This window comes from Triturus cristatus, chromosome 12, assembly GCF_964204655.1.
Source record: "Triturus cristatus chromosome 12, aTriCri1.1, whole genome shotgun sequence".
NCBI lineage: Eukaryota > Metazoa > Chordata > Amphibia > Caudata > Salamandridae > Triturus > Triturus cristatus.
Window position 1 is genome coordinate 683,912,827 of NC_140595.1, and position 11,101 is coordinate 683,923,927.

The window sequence follows — 11,101 nt, forward strand, 5'->3', positions numbered from 1 at the left end:
GGGAGATAGCTGATAACACATGCACTTTCATTGAGTACTTCATGAAAAAGAAGAAAGAGTTCTCCAAAAGCGAGCACTCATGGAAGAAGACAAGGAGTCAGTAAAAGAGGTGGTAAACAGGCTAAGGTCACAGGAGGGACAAGGATATGTTGGACGACCTAAAACAAATAAAATCGACAAATGAAAAGCAGGCAAGTGTGAGTTACAAGCCACAAAGCCAATTGTAAGCAATGAGAAGAATGTGTTCCTAAGTAAGCTTTCAGCATGTCCCCAATAGGCCTTTGAAACCAGAAAGCTGTGCCATCTCATAGGCGTCAACCTAAAAAGACAGTTCCCTAAATGTAAGCAGTGAAAGTATGCAAGTCAGCCAATTAAAATTATTATAAAAAGTGTTAGAAATGGGGGTCTCTAGTTGACAATGGTTTGCACCCTTCTTCCTAGTCAGGGTAAGGGGGATACACTTCTAAAACAACCCCTGCTCACCCCCTTGGTAGCTTGGCACCGGCAGACAAGCTTATCTTAGAGGCAGTGTGTAAAGCATTTGTGCATGCATACAGTAACACAGTGAAAACACTACAAATGAACACCACACCAGTTTAGAAAAATATGCAAAACTTTATCTAAACCAAGAAGACCAAATAGGACAAAAATCCAACATACAATACTGTAAAAATAGTTACTTTGCAAGACAACCTTCAAAATGCAAAAATAACTGAAAAACACAGTTCTTCCAAGTCAGTAAGTCCGTCCTGGGCTACCGCGATGCTGAAAACGACAGAGTCTAACAGTTCCAGTTAAAGCTTCGACAGACTCGTAGACAGAAGCGAGGCGGTGCGGAGTGAGGTGCCCACAGGATGCGTTGCAAGCAACGGCTCGGTGACGGTCGCCCAGCAGCATCAGTGAGACCAAGGATGCAGTGCGAAGTGCGACTGTGCCTTCTGTAGTGCCTTCAGGACACTGAACCGGTGAAAGACTCGGTGACAGAGTAAGCAGCTCTTTTCCTCTGCTGCGACTGAAACCAGTGGTTGCAGAAATGGTGCCCAGAAGGATGGTGAAGTCTTTGCTGTTCCTGAGACTTCTTGAAAAGCGGGCAAGCTCAACTTCCAAGCCCTTGGAGATACTTTCTCAAGCAGGATACACACACAGTTCCTCTCCTTGGCAGAAACAGCTACTGCAGGTCAACCCCAGACAGCACACAGCAAAGGGGCAGTACTCCTCCTCTAGTCTCTTCCAGCTCTTCTCCTTGGCTGAGGTTCCTCTTGAAGTCCAAAGTGATCTAAAGTTTAGGGGTCTGGCCCCACTTTTTATAGCATCAAATCCTTTGTTGTCTGGAGGCAGAGAGTCTGTGCGCAGCAAAACCAGTTCTGTCCTCTCTGGTCCTGCTTCCTGGCAGAAAGTAGAGACAGCATTGTCCCTGGCAGGTCAGGCCCATTCAGGTGTGAAAGAAATCTCCTCCCCCTATTCTAAGTGCAGCCCAGGTCTATTCAGCCCAGCCCTGACTCACCCAGGAAAGTCAGAACACACCTAAGCTAGAAAATACCTACTTTCTAAAAGATTTATTTTCAATCCTAGAATGTAAAAATCATCCTTACTGAAAGATGTATTTGTAGATTCTGAGTTCAGGCATACTAAACTCCATTTTCCTATCTTGTTCCCATGGGCAGTTATACTTATAAAATGGTATACGTAAACTCATCATTCTATCCTATGGGACAGATAGCCTTTCAAGAATGAAAAATGAAATTGATGGTATGTTACTATTAGGACATGTCACACACATCCGGGCATGTCCTACCTTTCACATGCACTGCACATTTGCCCACAGGGGTACTTTGGGCCTACCTTAGGGGTGACTCAAATGGAAGAAAAGGGAAGGTTAGGGCCTGGCAAGTGGGTGCACTTGCCAGGTCGACATGGCAGTACTAGACTGCACACAGGCCCTGCAGTTGCAGGCCTGAGACCCTTTTGCACGGCTGCTTGTGTGGGTGGCACAATCAGTGCTGCAAGCCCACTAGCAGCATTTGGGTTACAGGCCCTGGGCACACACAGTGCACTGTACTAGGGGCTTTACAGTAAACCAAATACGCCAATTATGAAAACAGTAATCCATAACAACAATTTACAGAGGGAGCACTTGCACTTTGGCTCTGAACAGCAGTGGCAAAGTGCCCAAAGCCCCTAGAGCAGCAAAAACGAAGTCCAACACACCGCTAAAACACAGGAGGCAAAGGCAAAAATACAGGGGAAACCCATACCAAGGCTGCCAGGTCTAACAAAGAGGCTATGCACCAGGGGTGGGACAAACACAAGAAGAAGAAGATAAGCAATCAAATAAGAGGCAAGCAAATGAGCGTGGCAATAAAACCAAACAATGGTAAGCAATGGTTGGCCTTGAAAGATCACTGCAAGTTCACAATAGGCCTTTCTCAACCAGACAGCTTGCTATGTCTTGTAGGAGAGGCCTACAAATTACAGCTGTCTATCCAACTGTGAATTGTCTCCACAGAAAGGGCCCCTGGTACAATGTTCCGTGCTACACTGGCTAGACATTTTCTATAGCATGAGTCTCTGACGGTTGTATCAGTCACGTGGAACGCTGTCGGTGGCTTGCAAGGGGTCCAAGGGCCGTGTCAATTTCTCTATGTCATACTCTTGTATCAACTTTTGTCAGGCGAATCGACTTTGATTCTAAATCTTAGCTTTCATTTCCCATTCAGGGCATAGACTCAAATGGCACCGATTTACTGGCCTTCCAGCATTTGTACAACTTGATGGCTGCTAACGAACACTCAAGAGTTTTTGCACTAATCCAATGTACTCACTGCTCCCACAGTCGTCCCATAGTGCTGCACTAGACATTTGCTCTGGCCTTTTCTTTAGTTTTGATCTAGATTTCAATATTTACCCTTGCCTTGAGAGTCACTATTTACCTGATTTATTTTTGAATAAGGTAGGTACCTTAATTACTTTACGTTTGTCATTGAGGGGCGTCAAGAATATTAATACATTAGTCACTAACTGTGGAAGATAATCTGACCTTCTGGATATTTACATTACCTAATATTTTACTTTCTGACTTTGCATAACTTGAATTTGTTCAAGAATCATATATCAACAAATGGATGAATACTCCTTTAAGTGCACTTGAAGTTCTGGTTAATGATACTGCACGCAAAAGCCCCAAAGCAACATAGGCAAAAATTAAAGGGTGATTTACAACTAAGATGGTTTACAGGACAAAAAAGAAAGAAGCCGTCTTAGAATGCTGAAAAAAACTGCATACCTGGGAGAATCTGCAGCTGCTAGCCAGGAGCAGTGATAAAAAATGTATTTGGGAGACAAAAAGAACGTATATGGATGCTCAGAATGAATAAACACATTTTGGGAGTTCATTAATTTCTTTGAACTGCAAGATAGTTAGAAAAAGCTTAACAGGATTTCTCTAACTACCTTGATATTACGCATACATAAAATCTATGGAGGGTTCTCTTGATCTGAATGCCTCATTAGTCACAATTACTTCAGAATCCATAATTAGTTCCCACCTGAGTTGAATGAAGACCTTTAAATCAACTAGACTGAATGGGTCACAGAAGACCCTCTTAAACAAGAACTGCGATTTCTGGGCCCTATTTTACCCCTTTTTGAAGAGATGCTCATCGACTCTGGAAGAGCAGTCTGTTGCCGCGGTCCATTATTTGGTCCTATGCATGAAAAGTTCCATTTTTCAGACCCAACTAACTATACCCTGATTACCCTTCTAGACTTTGGTCCTGATTCACAAAGGTAAGCATACACTTTTGTGTATTCACAAACTGCGAGTTAATATAGAGTTTATGAATGCAGAGAGTCCGCAGTCGAGGCGGAGAAGTCCACAAATAAAAAGATAGTGAGGCCTATATGGGGAGTTCATAGCGTACAACACAGACAGAGCCTGTTCCTTGACAATAACACCATCCTTGCTCTCCTTAAAGTACACTTGCTATATATAATACCTGAAAGAACCCATATGGTGTACTGATAGTTCACAAAAAAACTAAAATACGCATTGGTACAATAAACCTTCAAGTTGGCAGGATGTAGCCTTACGGCTAGAGCGGTCGACCTCGAACTGGGGAACCAGGTTCGAGTCTTGGCAACGACGCTCAACATCCTGTGATTCTGGGCAAATCACTTAATCTCCCCGTGCATCGCAAAAATGAATGCGTCCATCTGTAACGAAACTGGTGCTCATGTAGAGCGCTCTGATACCCGATTTCTCGGGTCTGGTTCGCGCCATATAAAACTCTGAAGATATTGTAAGAGGTGTTGTACCAAAAGATGCTCAGGATGGCTTATAAAGGGTGGAATCCCATGCGTTGCATTCTAGGAGATGTAGATCCGTCAGAACCAATGGTAGGATATGTTTGCTCATCGCGTCTCCTTTCTACCCACACCTCTGAAGTAATCCCTCTTATTCTACTCCTTAGCTCTGGAGGGAGGTGCAAGAAAGAGACCCCAAAGGGAAAGAAGAGAGAGAAGAGAAGAGAGAGAGAATCGATGGATGGAAACAGAGATTGTGTGAGGATTTGAAGGGCACAGTGCTGGTTTCAGTACTTTTGCCAGTACCTGAGCCCTGCCCAGCTTTTCTCATACTGGGATTCACAACTGTCTATTCCTGTGCATCGCAATTCTGAGCTCATGTCAAGTACATCGCCTTTTAGTGTGGCATTGCTCCTATTTTTTCCCTCTCACCTAATCTTTTCAATCTTTATGTGGCTTCGCTTTCAGCTCTTATTTGCTCCCACAGCTTTCAATTCTACACCCAGCCAATCGATCAATCAGCGTTTGGAAAGCGCGGCTACTCACCCGTGAGGGTCTCAAGGCGCAATGGCACTGAGCTATTTTCAAGTTTTCAAAGAACTTTATTTGATTCACAGAATCATCAAAGCATAATTAAAATACTAAAAACATTGCTAAAAACACATACAATACATTGATCCTCATATTATTTACAGTTGGCACCAATATAATTTTTTGACAATACGTTATATTTACACAGATGGTAATCTTCAATTGATCTTGTCACAGAAGTTTTTGTTCCCTATGTACAATTTTTAGCAATAAATTCCATAAATTGCCAAGTGCAAATTTACTCAACATGATTAAAAACACATGCAATACATTAATCCTTATATTCTTTATAGTTAGCACCAGCATAATTTTGTGACAATACGCTATGTTTACACAGATGGGAGTCACTGAGCTATTTTAATTTTGTCTCAGTGGCCACAATGCTGGTACAGAGAGTCTCCTCAGTGTAAGCTGGGTTGCCAGCAGCAGATAAGCTGGCGTTGTATGAAGCTAAACACTGATAAAGCTAGGGATTTAGTTGCAGGTGGGAAGGCAGATCAATGACAACATTCATCTGTCCTTGGTAATTGTGCCTTTGTCATAACCCATCTAATGTGGTGAAAAAGGTCAAAATTGGCCTAGACACAGGTCTCCAAATGAGTCTGAAACGTTACTGTAGTGGTCATGGCATGGGTGTTCTACCGCAATTTAAAAGTTATACCAATCTGCCACTAACTCAACTCAACAGTATCAATCAATCAGTCAATCAATCACTGGATTTATAAAGTACGCTCTACTCACCCGTGAGGGTCTCAAGGTGCTGGAGGGGAGCGAGGGGGGGGAGCGCAGCTCCGGTCAGTCGAAGAGCCAGGTCTTGAGGTTCTTCCTGAAGGTGGGGGAGCATCAGATGATGACTGGGAGCTTGTTCCAGGCCTTGGCTGCGACGTAGGAAAAGGCTCTTCCGCCTGCTCTATTTCTGTGGATGCGGGGGGACTCTGCTAGGGCGAGGTCGCGGAACTGAGGTTCCTCTTGGGTACGTGGAAGGAGACCCTCTCGTTGAGGTATTTGGGTCCGATGTTGTGGACGGACAGTATCGGCTTTCAATATATTGTCCAAGTACGTAGATGTGGAGTTAAGAATAGTAAACCTGCACTTCCTTATGTATGCATAACTTGACGATAAGTTAGTACTCGATACTGCTGATTCGATATAATTGCAAGAATATGTTATTGACCTTAATATTGTGACATCTTCTTACACTTTACAAATGAGAAACTGCACAGAGTCCTATCATCACTCGATTTTGAGGGAGTGACCATTCCCATCACCATCCTCAGAGGATCTGTGCTAGACTACTGAAATTCTATATATGTTGACATTGTCAAATCTAGCCCTATTCTATATAATACATCAATATTCGCTATCACCACTATTTTATCATTTGCAGCCTTATTTAGAATGTCGCACTAACTCTGGAGCTACAACACTGAAGAATTATTGTAGGAACCAGAGGCCTGAATCAACATTTTGCAATAAAAATGGGGAATATAAGCACTTCTAATTACCGCACTTGTGTTTTAGTGCACTGTGTGCTTTGTTTTATCTCAAACGTGTTGCTACCTGCAAGCAGGAGTGCAAAATGCAATCGGGTTAAGGCACTTGGCTCTCAACTCACTTAAAGAACTAGTGTAAAAAAAAGGCACAAAACTCATGCACACTCGTTTTTTAACTCACCATATGGTGTCTTGATCATTCAAATCTAGAATATCACCTGGATAAATAAATGTATAAAAAGTAGGTAAAAATGTGTCTATAAATAAAAATGACTGAACATCTGGTGGACTGCCACCAGTATACTGCACAGCTAAATGAAATGAAAAAAAAAATTGCAACCAATTTTTCACAAGCGTAAAAAGTGAAGCAATTAGTGATTAACACAACATTAATCTCCCAATGATTGGCCCAAAAACTGAGCAAAAATCTTTTATGATCATTAATCAGCAACGGAGTTCACATTGTACAAACATAGTACAAAGAAAACAAGAAGAAATCTGTCATGATTGTAAATTAGAGTACATCAATACATCCAACAATAAAGCTAGCAGCAAAAATATACGTCAATTGGTAAACATATGCCCAATGCATTTCGGGATTTGAAATCGTCCCTTCTTCAGGGGCTGCTGTAAAAGATAATTGAAAAAATACACTTTAGGAGCAAATTATCATTAATAAAGTTCATCAAAGCAAATGTACAGGAACAATGTACAAGATGCAAGGTCCAGAGCCAAAAGTGCGGGAATTCCTGTGAGCTTCAAACCCATAGCAATGATCAACGAAAAGTGAATGAAGGTAGCCGTGAAAATAGAAAAGAAGAAAACTGGTGAACAGCTCAAAACAGAGGTTAAGAATTGTAATGAAAACTGCGTGATACGAAATACCCAGTGTGTGTAATAAATAGACTTCATGCTTAAGAAGGAGCTCAGTGTAAGACACTGTGGAAATGGAAAGCGATAGTAACTAGCAAAGGATGCTTACTAATGGAAGGACGCTCTGTAAAGATCCTGCTAGCTGGCGGACTTTATATTTGACTGGGAAAACGTGAACGCAGGCACGGTCTCTTGAAAATGAAGAGGTGGATAATATGTAGGGGATTGGTGTGTGAAAGACAAAAAAGATGAACATGAGCGTGATAGATATGTCTGTTGTGAGAAACACTTACTGCAGGAGAATGAGCTGAAGAAAAACACACCGAAACCAGGAGCAATATGAAAGCGTTGCAGGGAAAAGGGAAATGTGTAAGTGAAACCCCAAATTCAACGAAATGGTGCTGAGAAGCCAGGGGACAAAAGTACAATACCTGAAAGTTTTAGACACGGTGGTGTTAATGCGACTGGAAATGCAAATGAACCCTGAATGTAGTCGTAGTCGGAACGGGTGGCATGTGGATAGACACGGCACGGCTGAAATGCCAGAAACCGGTCCTAGGAAGCTTGTTTCCGGTCCAGGGAAGGCATGGCTTGGCAGTTCGGGCTGGACTGTTCCCATGAGGCACAGGGTCAGACTGATTTGCATATGGCCATGTCTGAACTGGCAGAGTGGGCTAAAGAACGGTGATGGATCAAACCCAGATCTGTTGACTGGGGGAGAGTGCTTGCAATGTTCAACACTCCGTCCATCATTTCCTTTGGTTTTTGCTTTGTTCGCCATAAGTTGGCAGGGTATGCTCAGACGTGAGTCCCTTGCTCACTTTGACACTGGATTCAAGCAAGCCTGGCTGAAGACGGCTGAAATGCCAGAAACCGGTCCTAGGAAGCTTGTTTCCGGTCCAGGGAAGGCATGGCTTGGCAGTTCGGGCTGGACTGTTCCCATGAGGCACAGGGTCAGACTGACTTGCATATGGCCATGTCTGAACTGGGGTGGCAGAGTGGGCTAAAGAATGGTGATGGATCAAACCCAGATCTGTTGACTGGGTGTGAGTGTTTGATTGGTTCTGATGCTCCGTCCATCACCACCCCCTTTTGTATAGCAAAGTTTTACAGCAGGGTAATAATGCCATTTTCTTACTAAAGCTGAGAGTAATAACGTTGCAGCTTGAATTAAATGAATTATAGAGGGAATAGTTATGTTACTTTCTTAGCACTGGTGAGTAGTGATGTCACAACTAGATTGTAATCAAATAAATAGGTGCACACTTAAAAGAAATATTGTTGGCATGAATGTTTATAGTAGTAGGCTCACCACACTCTGTAAGGAGAATGAAGACTCCCCTCTCATATTCTAATCAGAGCTAATGATGCATTAATGTGATGCGTTCATTGGAGGAGGACTGGGATACTCTACAGGAAGAGGCTGAGTTACAGAAGGCTTTTCGCAACGGTCGACTGGTCATCTTCCAGTTGCTACTGGCTATCTTTGGGTGTTAAATTGGCACTAATTAAGGTGAATTCTTTTTTAAAAACAGTTACCAGGTGAAAAAATGACAAAATAATGAGGTAATAGTATCATAAAATATGGCACATTCTGCCGCACAATTTGCAGTTTCTTGCCACATAATTTAGTCAACCCTGCCACATAGTTTGGTCCTCTTCTGCTGCATAATTTCAGTGGCCCTGGCTATAAGCTTTTAAGTATACCGCCCTAAATGTTTTGAGTTAGACCAGTAGTATATTGACATCCTAAACACCGCTGAAAGATTGAGGACAAGAGATTGTAAAATCAGTATCTCCGGCCAATCAGGTGGCATCAGCCTCCTTATTTAGTAATGGTTCCATCCCATGCCCCACTCCAAATACCGAATGCACATTATTTAGTAGGTACTTTTTTGTTTAGGTGTTCTTGGCGCTGCCCAAAGGCCATCGCTGTAAGAATCATTTCAATGATGTTGAACCTGCTGATTGGGTACCATTTTCCTACTGATGAAGATGGGGAGGATGGTGATGGGGCCATCATTTTCGATTGATGCGGTGTGGCAGGAGTCTGCTGATAATGATGGAAAGATTGGTCAAGGGATGGCAGTGTTGTACTAAGTCTAGCAGGAAATCTGAAGATGGAGCGGTCTGATGATGTATTTAACTAGTGATAATGCTGAGGTGGTTGGTGATTGGCAGTTGTTTACTACTGACAATGATGGGGAGGTTGGTGGTGAGTAAAGTGTTTACTGCTGACAGTGTTGGCGAGGTTGGCCATGGGGCAAAAGTGTTGCTGCTGACAAATGATGGGGAGATTGCTGTGAGGCAGTTATTTACTGTTGATTCAGATGGAAGGGTGCAGATGCGGCAATATTTTAGTACAGACAATGATGGAGATGTGTACATTATAGTTGGTGATAACAGGGATGCGGAAGAAGCGGCAATTGTGTATGACTGATTGTGATGGGGAGGTTGACATTAGCGCAATATATTGCTACTGATAACGATGGAGGTGTAGTGTCGCGGTCTAGTGGACGCGCGCACTACGTGGTGACGGGGATGTGCGTAGCGGCCGTTTGGACGCTACTGCGCATGCGCGAGCCATAGCGCGCGAGCGAGAGACGCGATCGGAGCGTGTTGCCCGGCGCTCTCTCGGAAGGTGATCCAAATGCGTAATAAAGGTTCTTCCTACCTACAGAACGTTTCCTGAGAGTCTTTGGGGGAAAGCTACATATAGCCAGGCACCCAGCAACATTACAGTGGCGACGAGACTGGGACAAGGAGAACCCTATGTGCAACAGGTGGAAGGTGCCCCCCAACCTGCATCAGAGAAGAAGCCCACCAGGAGAGATACCACCCTACGCGGTAAGAAGACCGGAGGGGCCGAGGGCAGACACCTACACACCGGGAGAGCGCGGCAGAGGCAGATAGAAGCCGGGGAGTGGCACGTGGGCAGCAGAGGAGCCAGCCACGAGGTAGAGGATATCGCAGGCGGACAGCGGAACCGCAGAGGAGATCCTGGCGGAGTCAGGGGACGACGGAGCAGCCAGCTCGAACGCAGTCCCAGGTACCCGAAGCAGGGGAGCGGGGACAGACGCACCAGGTAGCCCAAGGAAGCAAGTGGACGCCAAAATGAGTGCACAGTCATCGACTCTGACGACGCCGATTCCATTCCTACCACGCCCGGGAGAACCCATAATGAAATGGGAAGACTGGAGGGAGTACTTCAAAAACTACCTGGAAGCGCTAGAAGATGAGAACGAGGAGGCGTTCTCTAGTGCCAGGAGGAAGAGGATACTTCTACACAACCTAGGACCAGAAGGGATACGGGTGTTTCAAAATCTCACACCGACCACCAGACCAGTAGGGGACACAGACGTGTTCACCCACGCCATAGAAGATTTGGACAACCACTATCGGCCAGCAGTGTGCACCTCCATCGACCGCTATAACTTCCAGCAGAGGAAGCAAGAAGCGGGGGAATCCGTAGATGACTACGTGGCGGCGCTGCGGAAACTGGCGATGACGTGCAGATATGGCGGCCTGCAGGACGAATTCATCAAGGACCAGATCGTCATGCACACGACAAGCAAGTCAGTACAGGACAAACTATGGGCGAATGGAGATGCGACGCTGAACGAGGTGATCGCCATAGTGAAAAGAGCGGAGCTAACAAAACGCTGTGCGGAGGCGGCCAAGAGAGAACCGGTCCCCAGACTCACAGTCAACAAGGTGGACGACGCGGACCACCAGACGCGGGGAAAACAAACGACGGGGGAGTACAGAGGAGCGGCCAAAGGGAAGCCAAGACCCGGACAGACATGGAAACAAGAAAAAGGCGAGGCCATGGGATGCTACAG